Here is a 25,351-nt window from a genome sequence, read left to right on the forward strand (position 1 = left end):
CAAACTCCCCCTGCCTGTCAAGGCTTGAGAACTGCTCCCCAAACCTGTATTCCCGATAGCAACAGAACTGCTCGGGATTTGCAGCGCCCTTTGCGCTCGGGGGCCGGGCTCGGGCACGGCTGTGCCTCGCGGGGCTCGGCGCTCCCGGCGTTGGGCAGCGCGGCCCGCCGCCCCTGCCCGGCCGGCGTCGCGCTCCCCGTATGCGCTGTTCTCGCCCGCCCCGTCGGGGATGTCAAGCCCCGACAGCCCGACCGGGCACCTGGCCCCGCTGCGCCGCCACCGGGGGCGGATCGGAGGACGGCCGGTCCCCGTGTCCCGGGACACCCTCCCTTCCTCATGGCTGGAGGGTCGGTGGACCCTGATCCTCGTCGGATTCAGGCAGGAGGCAGCCCCGGCACCGCCCGTCCGCCCTCTTCCCGGGGGCTGCTGCGGCCCTGTCCGGCGGCCCCGAGGGAGATGGACTGGGGCGCCCGAGCTCCCCCGTGTCCGCCCCGGCCCGGGGCCCGTCTGCGTGCGAGGCCGCGAGTGATTGTGTCGTGCGCGGCGCCTTGCCGTGGGCAGGCGGAGCCCGGGGGCACGTATGAGCCCGGCGCCCAAAGTTTGTCGGAACTGAAAGGCCTCTGCCGGCTGCCGCGGGGCCGCGCTGCGAACCCGCTGCCTTTGCCGGGACGAGCGGGTCCCAGCGCGCCCGGGGCGGGGGCGCGGCGCGGGGCTCATCGCTCCCGGGCCTCGGCCTCGGCCCCGGCCCCGTGCAGCGGGCAGCCCTTTCGCCGGTGCGTGGCGCGCTGAGAGCCCGCGCCGGGACTGCCCGGCTTCCTTAAGCCCGGGAGGAGGCTGCTGTTCCCGCTCAGCGCTCCTGGGGCTGTCCCAGAGCACCTGGTTCCTGACCGGAGCCGGTTTCCCGGGAGAGCTCTTTTCCCCCCGCGCTCCACCTGCCGCCGGCGGTAAATCCACGCGTGGGTAAGCGCAGCACCGCAGGCCCCCCAGACCCTCCAGGACCTCCCTGGGACCTCTCCGCGGGGTGCCAGGGTTAGGCGGGTCCGACACAGCGGGTGCGGGAGCCCGGGCTAGGCGCGCAGCCCTGCCCACCGCCGTGCCCGCTCCCCGCGCCCCTCCTTGCCCGCACCTGGGCCCCTCCGCCCGCTCCCCGCCTCCGCGGGGCCGCGCAGGTGTGCGCCCGGGGCCGCGGGCGCAGCCACCGCGTCAGCGCCTCTCCCCGAGCGGTTTGTTAAGTACTGGGCTGTTAGCGCGGATTCCAGCTCCAGTCTCGACGTTATTGCCCCGAGAGCCCGTCTCTGTGGTAAACGTCCCTTCCCTCCCTTTCCCGGAGGCGCTGGAGTATTTATCTGCATGTTCGGGATGTGTTGGTTTGTTTATTTATTTATTTGGAGAAGTATCAGGGGAGGCCTCGCAAACTTTTTCTTTTTAATCTTTCCTTTTAAAGAAATGTCGCATTTCAAGTTGCCCTCTCTTCTCTTTTTCGCATTGTAGGAAATATTGAAAATGCCACCTTAGTATTGAAGGGATTAACTTGCTTTTCTCCCAGCCCCTAACTCTGGTGTAAAGGGAGCAGTAGATCAACTGTATAATGTGTGCACTGTTTGGTCATTTGTACAAGCAGAACAAAGGTTGAGCTAAGCCAAATTGCATTGCACTTGTGAACCGAGTCCCAATTTGAAGTATCTTTTACAGCAGGGGGAATGAGAACAATTTCGTGTATGTCTAAAAGGGAATAACAAAGCCACTTTCTAGAGCATCTCAAAGTGAAGTAGTGAGGCGTGACATTCCCAGGGTGAGGAGGGACAAAGGCAGGGTCAGGGGGATGAAAAAGGGAATCAAACAGCCACTTTCACATGTCTGCCCTCAACTGCTGCACCTCTCCATAATAGGAAACAACTGTTGTAAAAAGGGGGATTGCTCCCATTCATTCAAAATAGCAAATGATAGCTAAACAACATTGTCAAAACTGAATCAACTTCTGTGCAGTACCACCCAGAAAAAGGTATTGTGTTTTGGTTAATAGCTGGGTGGAGCAAACTTGATTTTCCTTTCTTTTTCTTTCTTTCTTTCTTTTCTTTTTTTTAAAGGACTCTTCTTTCCAAATCAGTCCGTTTCATAAACTTTATTTTTAATCATCAGCTTTTTTTCCAAGCCACGCTCATCTCGCTCACGCTTTCTCCCTCAGTTTGCTCTTGTCGTGGTGTTCCGCACAAAACCAGAAAGAAAAAAAAAAAAAAAAAAAGGCGGCGGCTGAGTCCCCTTCCCGCTGCGGTCAGAATCGCGGTGCAAAATCCATAAGCAATGTAAATCTTCCCTGAATTGCATGTCTGTGACGCCGGGCAAAACCACCTTTAAATGACTAAGTTATTACTTAGCCAAACATTGTGAAATGGTTTTTATGACAATTGGCGATGATTTTAAATTGCATCTCCACAAGAATAATGGCGCGCCCGTTACGGTTGTTTCCCCTCTTTAAAGGCAAAGGTAATAACGGCTTGCGGAATCCGGGCTCAGGCAAACTTTAAGAGAAACATTTTCCTCCATTGTGTGAAGTCTTTAACGAGCCGGGATTTAATTAGGGTCAGAACTTTGAATGCTCGTGTTCTTCTCCCCATTGGCAGGGGGCATGTTTGCAAACAGACCCGTACGTTGCGGCCGCGGCGCGGGGGGGCGGCGCGGCTGGGGGGGCGCCGGGCTCTGCGCGCTCCTGCCGCCGCAGCGCCCCTTCCCCGCGCCCCCGCCCGGCTGCCACCCACCGAGCTGCCCGGGGACAGGGAGGACAATTCCTCAGCGTGGGGCTCCCCGCCCCCGCGGCCCGGCCGGGCCCCGCTCCGCTGCGGGGCGGCACCGCCCGCCGGAGCCCCCCCCCCCCGGCGCTCGCACACATGCGAAGCCCGGGCCCGCCTCACGGGGAAGGCGGCCGCCGGGACGGGGGCAGCGCCTCCCTCGGCCCCGCCGTACCTCCAGCAGAGCTGCGGGGCGGCGGGGCCGGGCCCAGCGCCCACCCCGGGGCGAGCGGGACCCGCGGGCCGCAGCTCGGGGCGCATCGGGCGCGGCTGGGCGCTGGGCTGCGGGCGGGGCGGAGCGCGCAGCACCGCGCAGCACCGCGCAGCACCGCGCAGCACCGCGCGCTCGGCGGCCGTGCAGGGGAGGGGAGGGGAGGGGAGGGGAAGGGCAGAGTGCGGCAGGGCAGCCCGGCAGTTACAGGCGAAGCGCTGCCTGCGTTTTCCGAGTCTAGCGGCTTCCAGCCCTTCCTTACATTTGTTGACATCCTCCGCCTGCCTCAGCTCCCCGGCTGCTACCTACCCTCACGACACGAGCAAAGCTCCCGTCTTCCCATCAACCCTCAGCTCTGCGGCAAAAACCATATTAACCTTCTTTAATATTTCATTCCTGGAAGAGGTTCCTTGGATCTAACTTTAGAAAAGATTTCCCCGCAGCGATTCTTCCCTTGTATTTTTTTTCTCTGTCTTTATTATCGAGAGGTACTGTAGTCATACAGCATTCAATCAGCTAAAGAGGAAAGAATTTGACAGAGGGGTTTTTTTCCCCTTTAGCGAGGCAAGAGTTTACATGGGGATAAAAGACATTGCGAATGGCGGAGTGTTTTGAGCTCCGAGAGCGAGGTGTCCGCTCTGTCGTTCACAGGGGAGAGCCCCCTTGTATTTCTTCTGCTAGGAAGAAGTATTTCCGTCTAAGTTTGCTGTCTCTTGGGCCACGGCCTGTAAACCCCTTGCCCCGTTCCGGGTGACGGCCGTTTCCGTCGGCCCCACCGTTCGCTCGCCGAGGCAGGCGCGCTGCGAAGCGGCGCCCCCGGCAGCGGGGGGAGCCGGCCCGGCCGCGGACCTGTTGGCAGCCCCGCGCCGCGCTGCGCGGAGCTGGGCGGAGCTGCCCGGGTAAACTGCTTGTGTATCTCACATTATCATCCCGCTATCTGCAGGCAATGTAGATTTTCTAAAGATCTAATGAATAAACAACCAGCAAGTGCTGGCGGTGTAATTTACATTGTTAATGCCTACATGTGTATAATAAATATGCATTTGTATGTCTTCAAATAAACTCTTTTGAGTTTCTAACCTGTGGTGATTTTTTTAAAAGCTGTCTCTTCCAAGAAACCAATTTTCCTTTTCCTTTCCTGAGCTGGCAGGGAAGGAAGAGGCCGAGCGACGCGGCTCACGCCCGCTCTCCGGGGGAGCGGGGCAGCGGGGCCGGGGCGCTCGGCGGGGGCCGGGGCGCTCGGCGGGCCCCGGGGCGCGGCGGCCGCAGCCCCCGCCCGCCCCCGGCGCGGGAGGCGAAGGCCGCGGCCAGGCGGCGGCAGGCGCTCGTTTCTCCGTGCAACTTGCCGCGCTTTTAACAGCAGAACGATTTAAATGTACAATATTAGCTCACAGTATTAGTCTGGAGGTGCAAAGAACAATCCATTCAGAGACCGAGCTTCAAAGGCACCGGAATCCCCTCAAGGAGAAGTTTACAAATGTGGCTGCTCGCTCCCTCCTTCCCTGCCTCCTCCCCTCCCTCGCCGGAGACAAACGGTTTTCCCCGAACGCCTCTGTAGAGGGCATCCCTGACCAGATTTCTTCCACCTCGCCCTGTACGCCCGCTCCCCGTGCTTGGAGCCGCGGAGCTCGGCTCTTCCGTGGGCAGCACCGCCGCCTGCGAACAGGCCCCCGCGCCGCCCCGCGGGTCGCGCACCCACGCGGGCGGCGGGAGGCGAAGCTCTCGTTCGCTTCCAGATCTTCGGGCTGGAGAGCCGGGCACTTCGCAGCCCCTGCCGGCTTCACCTTGGGAGGGATAAAGATTGTCTCCTCATTTTTCGCTACAAACCAGGTGCCACTTTCGTACACCGCTTGATGGCAAATGTCTCATCTTCAGCGAGCTAGATCTGGCATACATTATTTTAATTAAGTCTATGGCGATTTACTTTCCTCTGAGATCCATTCCACGGTGCAATTAGGAACGTATTGGTGCTAGCACATATGAATATTCAGGAGAGTGTCAATTAATTAGCAGACAGAGGAATCTCATTATGGTGCTCAAAACCCTTTTAGTGCTAAGCAGAATTAAGGGGGCATTTGCCAATGTGCTGGATTAGTGAATATTTTACTGCGCGCTCATTTAACTTCATTATCGTAGCACTTACGCTACTCTCTGATTTTATTAATTAAATTGCTCATTAATCTACCCAGAAAGGGGGATAAAAGTTTTATGACGCCACAGCACTCGCGTAGACGTCTTAAAAAGCCAGCTCCTGCCCTGCCCTGCCGCTCCGCGGGCAAGCCATTCCCGGGGCTGGCGGGAGCGCACGCGCTGCCCGCGCGGAGCCCTGCACCCCGCGGAGCCCTGCACCCCGCAGCCGGGTGCGGTTTTGTCTCCCCTCACCCCAGAGATGAGTGTAGCGCGGCAATTAGTGCTGCTGCGGCAGCAAAGGGAAAAAGGGTATCGCTGGGAATTCGGAGCGCAGGCTGCGGGTCTCGTCTTTTTTCCTACTTAAGTCTTTTCTCAACACCTGGGGAGCGGGAAAGCCCGCGATGCGATTAACCCCTTAATCTCTGCACAAACTGCAGAAAGAAGAGGAATCGCCTCCTCTTCCCTAGTGTTCTGGACAAAACCACACGCGATCTCTTTCCGAAAGAGGCCGCAGCTGACCGGACCCGTCCGCCGGGGCGGGGCGGGGCGCGGCTCCCGGTGCCGGGGGCAGCGAAGCGCGGGGCGGGCTGGCCGCGAGCTCGCGGTGTCCCAGCGCAGACAGGAGAACGGCGAGGCTGGGGAGGCAGCGAGCAGGATTACGCTCATTTTCTAATTAGGCAATACTTGAATTCTCATAATTTTTCCAAGGAGCATTGTATGAAGAGCAGCTATTTAAAAAAAATGTCCGTGGGATATTGTGCTTTGCAAAAAACAAACAAAAATTCCCTCAGAAATGCTTAATATTAAATATTAATCGGATTTAAATTCAGTAGCCGTATCTTGCGACAGTTATAGATGTGCAGGAAGCTATACACAGTCAGCCCTTGTGCCTCTTCACACAGGAGGGATCGACCCGGTGTCAGCGGCGGCTCCGCGGAGGAAAGGGAGACCGATGGAAATGCGTTTAAAAAGTCACCTCCATTTCAACACCGAGAGCGGAATTTCCCCGAAAAGGTTAGAAAGACAAATATTAAAACTGCCTTCACAAAGGGAGCCGCTAAATAGATCCGAAATTAATATGCATGTAAAATTAATTAGCTGCATTTCATGACATCAAAATAAGTACCTGGGAAACAAGAACACCTTCTGGGCATTTGGCACCATATGCTAGAATTATAGTTAATTGACTAATTACATAAATTAGGCATTAATTTTACAACACATCAAGTATAAAAGATATCTCAATTAATTGCGGAGCGAGGCGAAGGTTACGGGGCGGCTGGCAGTCCGGCCGGGGCGGGCGCTGCCAGCGGCCGGGGCCCGCCGCTGACTCGCGGCGGTCATTAGCGCGCGGAGACAGAGCGCCGAGTTCATTAGAATCAATTACACCGCCGAAGATTGATTAGCTCGTGTCAGGGCGCGGCGGCCCGCCGCCCGCCCCGCCCCGCCCGTCCGTCCGTCCCCGGGGCGGGGGCCGCCGCCTTCCCAGCCCCGCCGGGCCGGGAGCCGCCGCCGCCCGGAGCCGAGAGCATCGGAGCCCGCTGCCGCCCAGTGCACGGTATGGCCCGGGGCGGGGATGCGCTCTCGCTGCTTTGACCCCGCCCGCTCCCTCTGGGGCTCCGTTAGGATCGAGCCCTCGGCCCTCCCCCGCACCCCCAAGTGTTTTATTCTAGAAAGAAAACAGTTCTGTGGAGAAAAGGTGCAGGGTTGGGTTGCCTTCCAGTGAAGTTAGTCAGATTTTCCTGTGATTTTGTGAGAGCAGCCTTAAGTTTCAAATAATATTAAAAACTTGAGGTAACTAGAGCTGCAGCACACTGTATCTGCGCCTCCGAGGTACGAGGTGATGCTCTCCATAGGCCCAGCACTCTGGAGCCTCCTCGCCTGGCAGGAAGGCTGCCTGCAAGCTGGGGAGCTGCCTGGCGAGGCTGTCTTCATCCCCTCGGAAGAAAAGGAGCGTCCAATTTCACCTGACCGTACCCAAAAAAGGTGCCAGGCTATCTGCAGTTTACCTCGTAGCTAACCATTTAAGCACAAGGGTGGTTGCGTTAAAATGCAGGAAGGAGTTTGACCTAATGGGAATAATTACAACTTAAAAGCTTAAAATGGTAAAATTCAAACCAGTAAGGGAGCTCCGGGGACCAAAGAAAGCCCAGGCCGTGGAGCAAGGAGTGGAAAGATTTTCATACTAAAAGTATTTGGGGAGGGACTGGCAAGTGGTTTGCATTTACACTGGGATTTGTTGAACACTATGAAGCAAAGAAACAAGTCCTACTCTGCAGCTTTCGGCAAGGTGACTGGTGAAGCTGGGGCCGGGCCTGCCCCAGCAGAACAGGAGGCCCATGGCAGGTACCAGGCAGGCTGCAGGCAGGGCTTGCTTCTGCCTTGGTGGGGAGGTGGGGGGGCTATTTGGGGGTCTCCACTAGTTTCTTCCGTGAATCTGCCTTACTAATATAAATAAAATTTGGCTTCCTTCCCCCTTTGTAAATAAATGTTCCATAGGAATTGGTCTAGTTGCATCAGTAACAATACAGCCTGACTGCTGATGGGCTAGAAAACAGATGAAAACCTGCCACACGTCTATCTTTTTATTGAGACAAAATGTTCATTTTGATGTAGCAGTTTTGTGCTGTTGGCAGATGCTGAAGGTACTTGAGGGAGATGTTGACAAGTGGATAATTGTCAGCAGAACTAAAACAGACACTTTGTTTACAGTTGAGCATGATTAATTGAGAGTAAATAAAACAGCAGCTCTGTTCATAAACTCTCTCAGCAGCTCAAGTTCAAAAACAGGCAGCATACTCCAGAAAGGAAGGCACTGAACCTGCCATCGTTTTTGAGGAAGGGCTCATATGCAGGGGTCAGTAACTGAGCTCAATAATTAGGACACACGGTGCCGTGTGGGGCACCAGCCTCTAGGTTTCAAGCCGCATGGTTTCCTGCTCGCTTTTTCTTTCTGCTGGTTTCTTTTATTTTTTTTTTTTTCTTTCGTTTTGGTTTACATGGCTGGATCACAAAGGGTTGTGGATCAGAGATTGATTTAAAAGAAAATGTTGTGCATCTGAATGCTGAACACAATTGACATGTTCAGGTAAAATGGGGGTATGAAAATGGTCTAGGATACTTCACCAACAGTAAAATATTAAGTGATGTGGTAATCTTTCTTCCTGCATTGTAACTTAAGGTTGTTATAGAATATTTCATGCTTTATAACAGTAGTGAGCAGCACAGATTAGTGCTCATGGTCAGTGAACCCCAGGTGTACTCTGCAGGTTTTTTTGTAAATCAAGATATGTTTCTATTTGTATCTCATGTAGCAGTGTATATTTACCCAGAGTTGTACAGAAGGTGGCATAGTTAGTATCTAAGTGATACTGACGCTGCTCAGACTAGACAGATGCTGCAGCTCAACTGGAGGGTGGGGGGGAAATAGTGCTTACCTCTCCAGAATTGCCCAAATGTGTTGTTTGTGCATATCTTTCTCAAAAGTATGATTTCCCCTCTCCTTTGTGCTTTGATCACCTCTGAAGCCACTTGCTGTGAATTATTCTTCCTTTAATGGATGGGAGCCCTACTAAGAGACTGTTGTAGCAGCCAGCTTAGCCTCCCCGGTGTGTAGCACACTTTTAAGCAAAGTTATTAGCCTGTTAATCTATATTCAAATTTCCTGCCATGGTCCTGTCCTTGGGTGGCTAGTAGTGGCTAGTAGTTTAAGAATAGCGCATCCATATGCATACCTGTTGCCAGTGTGCATTCAAATGACTGTAAGTGGACTGCAGCTGCTCACAGCCTGTAAACGAGATGCATGCTTGCTCTATCAGTACTGAAGGAGACGTAAGGTCTCTTATCGATGACTGTTGTATTTTTCTTGTTGAATCAGTTTACTGCAGCATGCGGGTTTTTTCTTTTTTGTGCTACCTCAATCCTACTGTCATTGACTTTGACTGGAAGTGGTCTGGTGACAGCAGTCTGTGCCAGCTTCCAAGGAATGCCCATATGACAATATCGTTCAGTCTCAGGCCCACAGTTTAAAGATGTGGTTTCTGGTGGCTATGTTACAAAGGGTCCTTGAGGAGTGGTTGGGTGCTACTCGTCTATTACAGCTGTATCCACTTTGAGAGAGGGGAAGACTGATAAGAATTTCTAAGAGGTTGAATGGCAATATACATCTATCTGTCTTTTCAACATACAAGTAACGTTTAGTTATTGTTTTGCACTCTGAAGGCCAGTCATGCCACCAGCCTCCTCTCCAGGGATATCATTAGCACTGAGGGTACTGCTAGTACAGCGTGTGGGTGTGATGTGGCTCCACCACCCACACGCAATGGACCATGTTTCTAGCATTGCTCCTGCTGCTCACGGGCTGCTTGGCTCCTGTCCAAGTGGGACCCATGGGTCTCAGAGCCATGCCTAAGGATGTGTATTCTAATTGGTCAACAGCTAATCAGTAGGATTATTAATTAACTTAAATAGTTTACACTATCACAGCCAGTATGATTGCTCTTTTTTTGCTTTGAAGCCTTCTGTATCCTTAGTATTTCTCCAGTTCCTTCTGAAATCTTTCCCCTTCACTTCATCTGTGATCATGACTTTGCTCATCCCTCATCTAGAATGTGTCTCTTCCTTTGGAACATATGCTTGTCTAAGCTGCAGCCGTTGTTGCTTGCCTGTGCAGTTCAGAAGTGCCCCAGGATGCTCCTCAAAGGCTGCAGCACTTCAAAGGAGATGCTGCAGGCTCGTAGCAGCCAGAAAACAGGCGCTTGCAGTGCTCTAAGCCCCAAAGGTGGCTGCTGGCATGGATGTAAGAGGAAAAGCTCCTTTCAAGGAGCAGCTTTGGAGTTTCCTTCTGTAGGGGAGCACTGGGCACTTCAGGGACAAGGCAGCAAGCCAGGATCCTCTATGCAGGTTGTGAAGATCTTCCCAGAAGCTAGAGCAGCTGTGTGGGGAACTCCTGGGTGAGTCAAAGCACCAAGGGGGGCGGCGGGTGGAGTTTCCCTTGCGGGGAGATGAGAGCATTGTCTGTTCTGCTGCTGGTAAGCTTTCCAGCCCCAAAGTTACTGCTGTCTTATACTGCCTTAAGTCCACCGTGTTACTTGTTTGGATGGTGGCAGGTGTCAGCTCTCCAAACAGAAGGCCCTGTAAGGCAGAAGGAAAAAAAAAGTGTTTTTCATACGTATGTCAACTTTGCACTTTCACAGGTCAAATGTCTGGTCAAGGACTGTCAGATGGAAAAGACTTTGAAGATAAAATCCCTTTGGCCATACCTATAAGCCTAGTTTACCTAGCACCTTTAGAGGATGAGTTCTCTAATGGAGCCATATAACTTAAAAAACAGGCCCAAAGGCAGAAGGTTTTGCTTCAGTTGACATCAGTGGAATTGGTGTATTTTACAAATGGTAGTGATCTACCTCATTCACATGTGAATTGGATGTGACTTCTGAGTGAAGATATGTTCGGTTTCTTTATGACCCAGGCACAAGAGGTATGCTGCTTGGACCTACAGTAATGTCTATCAAAAGTTGCCATAAATCTTATTGACTCTGCAATCTACAGCAAATCCTGAGAAGTCTCAATGACCGTATGATATATTGCAGTAATACCAAAAGGTCCAAGCAGCAGTCCAGGCCTCATTGGAGAAGACGACATACCATCTCATGCCATTCTACTTTTTACAGAGCTTTTCAGCTGCAGTGGCCTGGCAGCTGTGTTGGACTGATAAGATGGTGTGAACTGGATGCTTCAGTCTAATTGGCCCAGAAAGATGTGCCTGGCTTTCTTGCTGCCCTGTCAATATAATGCCCCAGGGCATTAAGGGTATGAGCAGCAGATGGATGTAGGATATCTTTTTCTCATGGTCAAAAGTTAGTAGTGGGTCCTGAAGGCAGTTCTTCTCTGGGCACAAACCCCGAGGCAACCAATCATTTGCTGCTTCATTATCTTGGAAGACCTTGAGTTGGAGTCAAAATTGAAAGAATGAGCCAGATTCATGAAGGTGAATGTGTTTGCAGCTGACAAGTGTGGACACATGCTGGTAACCATCTGCTGGGATTCGTTGTAGGTAGCCGTGGAAGTACATTTTCATGTGTAGGCTGTGAATGCTATGTGCATGATCTACTTTATATGCATATGCTGTCCAATTAAATAGATGCACCGATATTACAGTCTGTTTAAGTGGTATTTATCTTATTATGTACTCTTTGGGAAGAGCCTGTCTTATTATCCGTTGGATATTTCCTTCTGAAAAAAAGAACGCCTCTTTTAAGAGGTGGTTGTACACTTAAATCCGAAGAGAGAGAGCACAGTTTTCCTTCTGCACTCTATGTATGTAAAGTTTGTATATATTTGCAAAGTAGAACTTTGTTTAACTTAGTTGTCATTAATGGTCAGAGGTGCCATGGCACTAGTACTTTACAAGTCAATTATACATAAAACATTGTAACAGGATTATTAGAAAGTATTGAATGCTTGAGAATATATGTGATACAGGAAGGGGCGCAAAATTGCTGTGTACTTAGCGTGTATAATGCAGCTTGCTCAATTTGTTCCTGGCTATTCATAGGAGAGTACGCTTTCTCTTTTTAATTGCACAAGATGACAAGACCTTTTAATTAAGGTGGCATCTATAGTATTCATATACTGCAAAACCCACAAATGACTAAAACTTAATAGCGTCATAAAAACTATGGTTAAAGCTTTTACCAACACTGCCATCGCAGCAAAAGGTTTTAAATCAGCTGTGTCAGAAGTGAACTTATGCCTACGCAGAGGCTACTGATTCCGAGAGCAGTAACTGGTTTCTTTTTCTTACAGAAATAAAGTCTTTGTGATTTTTATCGTTGTAGGAGTGAAACTGGTAAACAGCCCTTCTGTCTTTTCAGGTGTACCTGCCCTCCCTTGACAAATTTCTGCAGCTTCTGTAACATCCTGTTTCCAGTTAGAAGATACTGTTGGGGAAAGAGGATAAAACCACTCTTAATCGCTCAAAAGTTTCCTGCAGGCTTCAATGGGACAGAAGGGCAGGGAATGAGAGTTTTGTGCATTGACAGATGCGCAGAAGCAGGCAGGCAGTGTTAGATGCCGTAGGAACAGAGTAAGGCAGGAACCTCCGTGCCACTCAGCTTTGACATTGACTTACTGTCTCACTTGAAGTGAACCACACCATCCAGTTTAGGGATCGTATGATTGCAGTAGGGTCACTACTGTAACATGTGATGTTAACAATTTGCAAGCAAAGTCCTTTCACAAGGAGGTATGTATAGGCAGATTATTTCGTTTCTTCCCCTTTTCTTTATAATGACAGTCTTACATTTGTTGGGCTGATATTTTTGGTGGGGACGCTCCTTCACCATCCCTGTTTCATAGGATGCTATGCTGTGGCATCCCAGGAGCCTCTAGGAGGTGCATCCCACTACTGACATGGGATACGCATCAGCTGAACATTCCCAGTTTTTGCCTTGGTAATGCTGGTAAAAATGGGAATGGTTCTCGGTTGCTTTTGTAAGGGGGTTAGGCTTTTTTTTTCCCCACTTTTTCCATGGAATGTAAAGGAATATTATGCAGATGCTTAAGGTATGGTCTTATTTTTGGCAAGAGCTTTTTGTGTTTTTCATCACGTTTAGTCTATGGAAAAAGCACCTTTGTGTATATGTAACAGTTACTGCAGGGGGCTTTTGCAGGCATTTCTTTTTCCATAGAATTAGATATTTAACCATTTGGTTTTAATCATAATGTCATGATGCATGGAGTTCCTTGAGCACACATTGTTACCAATTAAGAAATAAACCAGTTTGTATAATTCAACATTTCCTTTGGGATTAGTTCAGAAAGCGACATGATTTTTACCTCATTGCTAAAAATACTGCATTGTTTACCAGATGAGTATTTAAATAATTTAAAGATGCTATTCCAAAGAGAGACCTTGTTAGAGTGAAAAGTGCTTTACCATGAGAACCTCTAGCAAAAGAGAGGAGGAGAGAGTAAACAGGAAAAGAAGGAGGGACCTTGGGATGTATTAACATTTAGCAACACTAAAATGAATTGTGTTAATCATGTCTGGTTTGATATTAGGGAATTATGCTGATTGAGTGTACTCTCTCCATTGTCAAGTTTTGAGTGCTGTTTTTTGACTTGTGGGTGTGGAAGCAGTCATTTGGGGATTGTACTACATCAAGCTTTGTGACCACTGGGGTTGTTCAGCTGACCAGAATCCTTGATTCTTCAGTCCCCTTTGTATCACTAGTGCAATCCCAAGGGCCCTGAATGGCAGGAGTTGATTAGCTGAGTAGGCTCAGGAGGCTGCAGTCTTCCTGTTGGTATTTTCTAGATTGGCATGTGTGGCCTGGGATTCACAGCACAGGAAAAGCTGCGTATCCTTCTCTTCCAGCCCTCCACCTCAACCATCTACCTTCTGTTCTGCTTCCCGTTATCTAGAGAGCTGCGAGGCCTTGCTTCAGCAGGTGCCTGGTTCATCCAGCAGGGGGGCTGGAGTTGGGACCACCATCGTGTTCTGACAGAAGTTAATGTAGCCCTAAAAAGCCAAGGGAATGAAAGTAGCGTAAAGCTATTTAAGCCTCTCTTCAAGCCCTCTGGTGCTCAAAGGATCCTTTGTTAATGAGATGGAGTACAGAGACAGTTTAATCTGATGCTAAAGTAGTATTTTTGAATACAGACACAATATCTAAGTTATGATGGAACCTGTGCATTGATGCTCATCAGAAAGTCTGCACCAAGCTCTAAGAACACAAGGTAGAGTTAGTTTGACACATTTTGGGGAAGCTCCTGAGACCATTTTACCACTTGAACAGATTCAGTTATTTTACAAATCTGTCATGCGAATGGTCTTCATCTTGGCATGTGTCAGACTGCCGCATGCAGATCACCACTCTTTACAAGAAAAATAAGCCAAATGGGACGTGGGAAGAGGGATGGAAACATGTAAACAGATTTTCATAAAGTGTGACTGCTTATCTGAGCCCCAAGTCACAAAAGGAACTTGAGTTGTGCTTATTCAGTTCATCTGTTAAATGACTTGCAAATACGTGCTTAAATTTAATCCTAGAAATGAAAACATTTGGTAAATGCTGTCCTACATGGAACTATGTTCCCAAATGGCCTTTGTGCATTTTCAGATTGTTTAGGAGTTTCCTTTTTCTGTAGTAAGGGAAAAATAATAAAAATACAATTTGAAACAGAAGCTTGGCTGTAACCGTGGTGATCTGAGGACTGTGGCAGGACAAGATTTGTAGGTGGGGGTTGTAACTCAGACTATTTGGTATCAATGGAAAAATTAGACTAGGTTTTAGACCCACAAGAATCCCTATGTAAATGATGTGGTCTTATACTTCTATACTTAGCACATTAACAAAGCTTATTCTCACCCAAGCATCAACACTATTGGAAGATAATATTGCTGACATTACAGAGGATTTGGAAAGTCTTCATGTTGAGGAAGAGTCAGTTCCTCTAAAACAGTCCAGTGTCAAGTGGTCCAAAGAGTTTGAAAATAAGAAAAGCAGTATTGTTTCCTAATGCAAGCTGATCCTGCATCCTTTAAGCAATGAAATTTTCAGCCCTAATAAAGGTTTTAGGACCACCAGTATTTGCTGTTTTAGTTGGACTTGGTGGATGCTTGGTACCTTACAGGATTCAGTGACTCTCCCTGTGTAATTCATGATTGGATTTTGTACCTAGGTTTTGTATTGGTAGGAAAATCATTTGGTTCTTGATGCTTTCAAATGCCATGATAGCAGGCAGCGCTGCTGACTATCACCCCTTTTTATTGAAAGGAGGCTGGGGATAAGAGAATTGCAGTGAGGAAAGGGATGCTTGGCTCTGGGATTAATTCCCTGTCTATTTGTCTCATGGAGCTTAGAGTTCAACTTCAGGGCATATTTCAAGGCGACATTTATGCTCAGGGACAGGACTGACAGCAGCGCTATGTGCAGTACTCCTACTGACTTCAATGAGAGCTCCTTGCAGAAAGCGAGGGTAGAATGGCCCTTGAAGTTTGTGACACAGAGCATGGCTTGAGGAAATGTGTGCATGTTTTGTGCTTTGGGTGTTTTTTTCAATGAACATGCTGCCAATCTACTAGTGTTTTGGGCCCTGATCCTGCTGTGCAGATTGAATAGGCGCATGCATGCTATTGAATACACCACGTTGAACATTAATTTATGGGGATTTTGTAAGCAAACTTTATGTATGTAGCAGCTGTAATAAGCACGTTTTTTACAAGCTGCAAATAAAAAAAAAAGAAACCACATCATGCCTATTTAAAGGCTTGCTGTTTTTTTTATTTTATGGTTGCTACAGATGTTACTGTTTTGAGACATTTGCTTAATAGAAAATGAAATGTGAGTGTTCAGTAATATCAGTACCTCTCTCAAGCTGACAGTTAGCTTTACCAGTAGACATATCCTTAAGTGTAAATATTTTTTTGTTTTGGGGTTGATCTTAGAGGAGGAAAAAAAAATTAAAATTATTTGCCCTTCCCAAAGGGCAGAGATAGATCCAGATAGAAACATTATTTCCAAATATTTCTTGTAGAGTTCTGCTGAAGCAAAGAATGAGATCAGAGGAAAACTGGAAATATAGGCTACTTCTGATGGGTCCATCTCTCCAAATTCAGATGATTGGACAGAATCTGTCAAAGATTGAACCTTATTTATCTGCTTCTGGTTATAGGCTGTGGAAACAAGGAACTGAAAGTGATGTGTAGTCTGACCCTGTATGTAGTGTTTATGTTCTTAACCTTTGTGACCACGGATATTTCTCTTTTTCGTCCTAATGTCTGCTATTCTGTCCCTCTCACTACCTGTTCAAGATACCATTATAGACATCTGAGCAGGAGCAGAGTGAGCAATCTAGTGTGTGCGTTGTTACAGGGAGCGAGCCAGTGTGTAGGGAAAAATACCAAAATGAAAAGAAATCTGAAGTCTGATCTCAAAGTCGGAACTTGTTCTGTGATTTCTGAAAGCAAGTAAAGTCATGGCATGCATGTTCAGTACTGGGGAATAAAAGCCCAAATGCTCCAGCTAGGGTGCTGTTCCGCTCAGCTTAAAAGCTAAAGTGCTGCGTTTAATATGAACTTACTTGAACTGCTTTGCTGTGGGAAAACTTTTTGCATTCCAGGAAGCACGATTGCTTCCCACCTGTGCCAGAATCCTGCCACTGATGAAACTGCCAGCACTGAAAAATGTCTCTCTTATGTAAGTGCTATGAAGTGCTGCTACAGAACTTTGTTACAAAAATATCCTGGGTTTTTTATTTTGAAAATAGGGTCACCTTAAACTTGATGAACTTTCACAGCCTGAACAAGCAGGAGGACCACGTGGAGAAAAATGTCTCTGGGGATGTAGTTTTCGGTGAGTAAGTTCACTTGAGGCATGAGTCTTGGGTAGAGTGACTTGATTCCATTTACTAATGCAAAATCTGACAACAGTAAAAACACCTTCACTGTTTAATCTTCCACTAGAGGGGGAAAAAAAAAAAAAGAAAATACTTTTTTCTTTCCCAGAATAGCTAGCTGGCAGAAAACTTGAAATATGTGAATCCCCTTCTTGATACCAAGTCACTTTGTTGATGAACAGTGCTCCCAGCAAAAACTGGGAATCATACCAGACAAAGGATGCCTGGCATCATTATCTGCATTATATATCAATAGTTGTGCTTCCTTGCTTATCAAGTGTATAACCTTGTGTGTCCTTAAAGTGTAAAAACAAAACACCCACCACCCTAAGGACACCTGGGACTGTACTTCTAAGAAGCCAAGAGAAATAAAAAGATTTTATTAAAATATTATGAATTATTGTTAACATATATTTACATAATTTAATTCATCCCAGGAAACATCTTGAAGAATGACATATTATATCCCTATAGTCATGAAGCCACCCTTTAATTTCATCATTTCACTGCTACAATCCATCAGTACAGTAGCTCTGGATTTGGGGGGGTTTGCTTATTTTATGTAATAACAAGACAACTTATGTTTCCGAAGGAAATGCCATTAGATGGGATAGTTGTCTGGCTCCATTAGCCCAACCCTGAACTGGAGAGAGAGTGTCTCTGAAAGATTCTTTTTTTGAGTGAACAGTTTAAAATGTTACAGCTAGTGGGCTAAGCAAACTGGGTCAATGGTGTTACTCGAAAATGATTGCTGTGTTAGTAACTGACATTTAAGGCTTTGATATTTCTATTACAAGCTTCTTTTCTTCTTTTCTTGGGAGTGCTTAACTTGGAATTAATTTTGTTAGGCTGAATGCTATTAAGATTAGAAAATTGAAGCTCCTTTGTGCTTCTCGTGTATAGAAGCAATCTCTGCTGAAGGTCTTGTCTCTGAAATCTGTTGCCTTTTTAGTTTGAGCGAGATCTGTAGCATTTTTGCAATTAACAGCTATCAATTCAATAAGGACTTCTGACATTCTTGGTCAATTGTTTGCACAATCACTATTTTAAATAGAAAACTGCTAGGATTCTGATTACACTAATGGAATTGAGGAGGAAAACAAGGCTGAGGAAATCAATATGATGTTAATGATGTCTTTTGGAAAACCTAATTTATCGCAGGGCCCATTACTAGAAGTAAAATCTTAGAAAATCCCAAGATAAATTGGAAGGCAGAGAGAATTAGAGCCTTGTGTGTGCTGTGTACAAGTGAGAAGGCTTTTGGTAAAATATCTGTGTTTAATCACAGAATAGTCTTACTTGCAAAACCATGTGCATAAACAAAATCTTCTGTTTCAGAGCAAAAATAGGGCTAATTGTGTTGCTGCCAAACAAATCTGCTTGACAGCATGTACATTAAAAGGGCATTATGCTAGTGAGGAAACGCACTGAGGAGTCCTGAAAATTGCTTGTCAGGAAGCATAGCGCTGTTGGGGTGACCAGATGCTTGTGAACCACAGGTGTATTGTTTCAACTTCTTGCGGTTTTAATCTTTGAGTTTTGAAATTCAGGAACACCTGCATTTCCTGAACACATCTGTCTGCTTTGCCATGTCTATTTTCCCCTCTGTCAGCAGTTGGCTACCAGATGAGCTTTAGATGAATAGCATTCACCTTACTTCATAGTTGTTTTATGATGATGGTTAGATGAAATAGTTCCAGCAGATACTCTCAATAAGCAAAGGCCTGTACTCTCTGCAGTTCATTGAACCCATATGGATGAGAACAGCTGGAAAGATGGGTTTGCTACCTGAGGCCAATGTTTGTGTTGCCAACCGCGACTCCAGCTTGCTGACCCTTGTATAATTCATTGCAGTTGAGGAAATGTTGCTCACACTATTCCATTTTGTGATGAATGGCATTACTTAAAACTGATAGTCTTGTAAAGCAGTGGTGACTTCCCATGTCTGACAGATGTGAACAAAGAATACAGTCAATAAATATCACCGTGTTCTAAAGGAAGATTCACTGCTTGCAGTTGAGGGGGAGGAATTTCAATGCAAACAGAAAACGGGTGGAGAAAAAGCTGGTTTAAAATTACAATTTAGAGGTTATGCTTAAGGGTGGACTTTTGTGGGGATTCATGCATTGCAGGTCTCTGAATCATCCAGGTATAGTGCTGCGGGCACATATTTCAATCTAGCATCGTGGAACAGTTACTGCTTCACTGACCCTCTTACAGTAGCCAGGCAAATGGTTTCAGTGACCTTGCTGAGCTTAGACTTCCATGGAATTTGCCCAGAAAGGGAAGGATGCCTCAGGAAGGCCACATCTGGATAATGACATTTTCTATTTAGTGCTGTTGCTGTGGGGAATGTTCTTCATCCAGACATTTCCTGGTGTGTTTTTATTGACACCTTTTTCAAAACTGAGGTTGAGTGTTTGCATGTTTGTGTGAAAGAGTATCTGACCTACTAACCAGTGTCTCTGAACTCCACGAGATGTCCTTGGTAGACTTTGCTGTAGGCCTTTGCAGGCAGCAGCCCAAGGTTCTGCTGAGAGAGATTAGAGCCAGATGATTGTATCCATGAGAAGAGCAAAAAGGCAGATTCTTTGAAAGGTCAGGAATATCCATGAGAAGCCGTTGAGAAAAGGGGAAGAGGAACTGAGAAGAGAAACAAAGTGTTCTAGCAGGTTTCTGTCAGAGACCCTGGCAGAAATGATTATGGTCTGAGATACGAGCACGGTGCCTGGGGAGGTGGAGTTGAGTAGATCTCTGCGTGGGTTGGAGGCAGTGCAAGGAGAGCAGGGGGTAGGCTTCAGTGATGAACAAAGTGAAGTGAGTGGTGGAAACATAGGGTGAGAAGGGAGCTAGATTCCTCATGAATATGAACACATCTTTCATGGAGCCGGTGTCCCTATGCTTTTATGGTATAAAACCAAAAATAACGTAATTGATTGTATTTATATAAGAATGTACAGGGCACACAATCACTTGATATTTGTCCACATTCACTCTGTAGTAGGTGTGCAATTGTTTCAGTCTCCTGCTTAACCTCTTGCCACTCCATAGGGTTATAAAGATAAATTAGGTAGTGTTTCTATAGAATGTTATGAATATCAGACTGATCCAAAGTCCTTTTGAAGTTAAGAGGTATGGATTGGTATTTGTCTCCTGTTCTTTTGTGGTGTTTACAGTGCACCAGCTGTGATATGGTGATATTTCCTCAGAAATGCTTCATATCATTAAACTGTAGCTTTTATTCAAGAGGTGAAATAATTCTTCTCCATGGCCTCCATTCAAAAGACACATAAAATCTCTTTGCTAAAAAGCTCTTAAGAAGGTGCCTGAAGTTAAGTCCACTGAGTGAAGTAACAAGAGAAATTTAAGTATCTGTGTAGGCAGTGGCTGAAATGAGACCAAAAAACAGCGAAGAAATTAATATACACTTTGTTTTTCACCCTCGGTAGCTAAAGCTTGCAACACTGCAGAAATCAGTCCATAAAAGTATGTACAATAACCTTATACTTGAGTGATGTTCATCTTGCTTGTGATAGAAGGAAAGAGGAAGATAAAGGCTTCTCACCTACGGGCTATGAATACTACAGCAGTCTGACCCTCCGCACAAAGTTCTGAGGATGTGCTCTTCCTCACCCCTGACTTGGCCCCAGGTAGCCCAGCAGGGATGCTCCTGAAGTTGCAGGTCTAATTTAAGCAGCCCTGACAAAGTAGATCAGACGTTCGTGGGCGCAGATGGTATGTTTGGAGTTAGGTTGAGAAAAGGCAACTCATTTGATTTTTGCTTTGCTTTGTTGTCACTAATGTTACATCTACTGAAATCAAAGTTGCAGAACTGAAATGCAGTTGTAGTGATTTCTGCAGTTCTCTCTCTCTCTTGTTTCTTTACATTGTAGTGTATAGCCACAAGGGGCTGAATTAAGGTTGTCTAGGCAGCTTTTCTGTGCTTAACTTTGCAATTAAGCTGCTTTAAAAGGTTTCCCAATTAAAATGCAAATAAATAAGCCACAATAAAAAGTGAAATCGTGTGAAACTAAATTGATACTCATTTGGGTAATAGCAATTCTTTTAAATTTATTGTATAGATCAGCACACCTTGAGTTTTCAGGCTAGCAAAACAATGGTTGTCTTTTATCTTGCATGTGAACCAGCTAGCAGAATAGGAAGAGAAACTTTATTATTATTACTACCATCTCTGGATTTCACGATTGTTTGCAGCAAAGGAACATGGAGACTGAGGACTCCTGATCTGAATTGCAGATGCTGTGCAGAGGTGTTCTTCAAAGACTGCCAGCCCTTTTGCTAGCAGTGGTATGCCTCTGGATTTTCTTGGCTATACCATCACTTTCTGTTTCCAGACTTCCCCAAGATGGCCTTTTCATTTGTCTTTCCTTTCTGGAGCTGGCAGCGTTGTTGGAATTCCTGCACATTAAATATGGAAACAATCTGGAAATCTTGGTCATTTTCCAGAGAGCATGCAATAAGCATGGGGCTGAACCAAACTTCACCTGCCTTTGGTGCCCCCACTAACAAACCATAACGGAGATGCAGCAAACTATTCCTCCTATGTGCAGCTAAGCCCAGAGAAGAGAGAGGAGAAAGGGTGAAGGGAGAAAAGAGAATGCAAAGATGGGAAGAAGGAGTACATGGCAGTGGAAGAAGAGTGATGGATGCTTGGGGAGGCAAGGTGATGGGGCCGGGTGTTTCTCTGCTTACCTTCCTCCCTCTTCCCAAACAAGCTGAGGATCCTACTGCCCTTGTATGCCCCCTCAAGTAGGGGAGAGGTAGATGCTAGAAGTCAGTGCTGTGTTGAGGGAATGGAGAGTGGTGGTTTCTTTCTGCTTTGTGGCTCAGAAGTATATTCAGTGCAGCATCAACTGCTGCAGTTCCTTTGGTGATGATAAGAAGCCTGCGTTGGGAGCTTCAGGAGTTTGGGCAAGCTGCCAAACTCTTTTTGCAGAAGCAGTGAGAAAGGGGAAACTGTGATTCTACACTTTATATCTCTGCCAAATCCGAATGGAATTTCATGAGACAAAGAAAAGGCACTTCACCACCTGGAGGGCTGCATATCAAAGGCCTTCTGCACACAATGGAGGTGTGAGAACTTTTCAAAGGCGAGGTCACAAACGTTCTCTAAAATGGAAAGTATTAAGCAGCCTAGATAGAAAAGTCATTTACCAGATCCTCTGGTAATATCAATATATGCACTTCTATGTGTGTGTATATATATGTGTATATAGGTGTGTACAGGTATCTCTATACTTAAATATAATACTGTATATAAAGTAGAACTACCAAGATGTCCACAGAGCGGCTGATGTAACATCGAATGTCACAGCTTCACACCATGCTTATTAGGCAGAAACAACAGCAGAAATGGATTTGGAAACAAGGCCAATATAACACCTTCAAGATAACTAAAAAATCTTGTATTTATATCTTGCGTTTTGCACTTTGCTTCTTCTATCTGTTTTGTCTTTTTTCATTTTGTCATGTCTCTATTCAGATGCATAAATCCTTAGGGAGGGCTGTGTTTTCTTGGCTGCGTGACACAGTGCACTTTTGAAAGTTAATGACTACTATGAGAAATGAATATTCAGTGAAATGGCATTTTCATGATTGCAGCTTCTGTTACCAGTGGTACCCATCATCAAATGGAAGTCTTAGGATTCAGGATGTGGTCTCACAAGCCTTAGAAATGCACCCACAGAACCTGTGGGAAGGCACTAGTTCTGCAAAGTGATCAGTCACTTAGAAAATAAAAAGAGGGGAATCTTCAGGCACGGCCATCCGTTGTTGTTGGCATGTATACAGACTTGACACCTCACTAGATTCTTGACCCTCACCAATATTTTAAAAATCTGTTTGTATTTGACCTGTTTCATGTATTTAAGTGCATTTAAAATCTGATATTCATAATTTAGAAACTGTTGTATTTGGTAGTAGGTTTCCAAGTGGTTATTCCTGGCATCTGATATTGAAACATAGGAGATCAAGTATAGATGCTCTGATTTTATTAGACAATAACAGATACAGACTTTTTGGTTTATTTGTTGCAAAATGTATACAATTACACAGTTTTGTGGAACAAAACACTGTACCAGGTCATGTATCTGGTAGCACTGTATCTGACACTTTAACTAAAAGCAAGAATCTGTCAGTAGCCATAAGAAACAATTTTCTTTTGGAAATTTAAAGTTATACTGGACACCTAGCAGAGGTCCACTTCAGCTGGAGCCGAGCAATGGAATACACTTTCTTATAAAGTAATATACTTCTAATTCATTTGAAATGCAATCTTTTCAAGTAAACGTATCAAATTATTTATCACCTTGCTGTCAATACTGATAGAATATCTTTGAGTAAATAGCCATGGACCATTGAGTGTCATTTATAATCATTGTTAGATCACTATTCTATGGGCTTTTAGGTTTTTTTGGTGAATCTTAAAAACAGTAGGAAGAGAAACAGTCTCTACAGACAATTACTAGATCTTCTGTTATTCCTGAGTTCAGTGTTAATAGAGGAAAACAACTTCTTACGTCATGCATCAATGGTTTCTGGACTTGTTGATTATTTATTGAATTGGTTGAAAAGGCAATTTTTGCCATAAGCTTTCTAATAGTTTTAGACATTTTCCATGGACAGGAGAAAAAATATTTCAGTTTTTCCAGCAGTGGGATTTCAGATATAATCTGTGAAAGGGTAGGATAATATTGACTTGGTATGACAGTGGTGCTGTGACTGTGACCACAACATGTGCCGTGCTTCGTTGGACGTGACTTTCTCCCCCAACATGTAGCAGAGTCTCTTTTTTGTTTGGCTCATAAACAGTGCTTTGAGGGATGGGAACTCTGGTTAATGGTGGATGACTGACACCAGACCACGTGTTCAGAAACTAGCCTGTTGTTGGACCATAAGATAGCTGAACTGTAGCTCGCATGAAATACCAAGATGCTGTTCAGTGTCAGATGGGAGAAGGGTTGAGGAGAGAACTGCAAAAGGGAATTTGGAATACAAACTGAACAAAGGAAAAACCTGATTTCTGTGAGAAGCAAAGAAAGAATGTGGAAAAGAGATATTTTAATGTGAAGGGTGAAAGAGTGGATACACAGTGTGTGTAAATTTCCAAAGAAGGGTAATAAGGATGACCGTGAAAAATAACAAGGAATAAATACAGTACATAGAAGTTAAAAAAGAAAGAAAATGAGGAGGGAATGAAGGGAAAGGCAAAAATGAGAAGTGTGAAGACACAACATATGCAGGAGGGTTATAAAGAAGAAATGATGCACATTGCTGGTGGGTTAGAGGAATTGTTTGTTTTTTTTTTTTTTTTTCCTATTGAACCTCCATGAAGAGATTTTATGCCTTCATACACTTATGAAAAATTGATGCTGCACTAATGGTGATGAAATTTCATGGATTGGCATGAAAATTGCTATGGTATACATAGACTCCTTAAGAGGCCTCAAATATACAGTCTGTAGGCAAACTGTTACAGAGAAAACTGTCCTTTAGCATTTTTTCCCAAGTGTTGCAACAATGTCTTCACTCCAGCTCAAACATGAGTCCCTGGAACTGACAGATGCTCTAAAGCTCAAGTTTGTTAATCATCTTGATCCTCCCTCAAGATCTAAGCCAAGGTCTGTACTTTGAAATATGTTCATGTGTTTAATACTATCACTGTTTGAGGTCTGCCTGCCATGCACAGAAGAACATCTATGAACAAATGAGAGTTGATAATGACAACAGGGATCAGGTCTAAAAGTATGATGTAACTTTGCTGGTATTCAGAGAAATCCTTAAATAAATCATAACTTTACCAGTTCTAGTTCTCACCTGTAATTAGGGCTTTCCTGCAACTGAAAAATGAGTCACAGCACAGAGGTTTTCGACAGAGTCAGTAATGTGGGTATATCTCCCATGCGCTGAATACTTTTCGGGTTTTCTTTGCTTTGACTTCTCGTCCTCCTCTGCCCTGCCTTCACCAGGAGACAAGATGCTGTTTTCCAAAAGCAGCTGTGTATCTGTCTGAAAGGACGAATTCAGGCAATTCCATTCATACAGTTAATTGCATGGGAAGCTTTTGATTTCATATGTTAATCTCCAGAGCAATGTACTGACTCAGGGTAGTTTCAGTGCTAATATCAATGTCTGGTTTTGACATCAAATCAGTGTTGTCAGTTTTCTGTCCGATAGTTAGAAACTGAAGGGATTTGAGGAATAAGCGGCTTCAACTTGTTTTAAAAATGTCAGTGAAAATCTCCCTACCTATTTAGAGACTCTGAAGACATCAAAATGACACATCTTAAGGAAAGTACAGTTAATCCCACAAGAGCAGAACTAGATTTGAAATACTTTGGGTTTGGTTATTGGACATTTAAATGTAGTAATTTGCTGAGCCTGTTAAGCTTACCCTGACATCCTTATGCTTCCCAGGTCATTGGTTGGTCAACAGCATGGTGTTATTAACTAGTTAGTAAAGCCAGCATCACCATTTCTCCCTGCCTTGTTTATCTGGACTTGTCCCAGAAACGTGTAGCCATAATTCTGTGTTTAGTTACTGTTTCCCATAGTATAAATGGTTACTATGCAAGTGTAATCATTGGATTAGACACGGTATCTGAGGTTTTCAGATTTCAGTAGATAAATCAAGCCTTCCAGCATGCGCATCTTGTAGTATCTGGAATGCTTTTTAAATATTCATGCTTCTGAGGTATGTGTACATTAATTTTCTCTAGTTGGTTATTTCTAAGTTTTTGTTATGTACATGAAATATGACAAAGCTTTTTGACTTCTGTAAGAAAAAGTTTATTCTTGAGAA

At 45.7% G+C, this 25,351-nt stretch overlaps 1 long non-coding RNA gene across 1 annotated transcript in view; it reads left to right on the plus strand.

Annotated features, from left to right (window-relative positions):
• LOC148050254 (uncharacterized) overlaps positions 1 to 25,351 on the plus strand; it is a 300,584-nt gene that overhangs the window by 165,870 nt on the left and 109,363 nt on the right. Inside the window, exon 6 of the long non-coding RNA XR_015701596.1 lies at positions 6,030 to 6,141. This is a non-coding gene — a long non-coding RNA (uncharacterized LOC148050254). The remainder of the gene's footprint in view (positions 1 to 6,029; positions 6,142 to 25,351) is intronic.

This window comes from Nipponia nippon, unplaced genomic scaffold (genome assembly GCF_047370975.1).
Source record: "Nipponia nippon isolate SJK-2023a ecotype South Korea unplaced genomic scaffold, ASM4737097v1 scaffold_9, whole genome shotgun sequence".
NCBI classification, from domain to species: Eukaryota; Metazoa; Chordata; class Aves; order Pelecaniformes; family Threskiornithidae; genus Nipponia; species Nipponia nippon.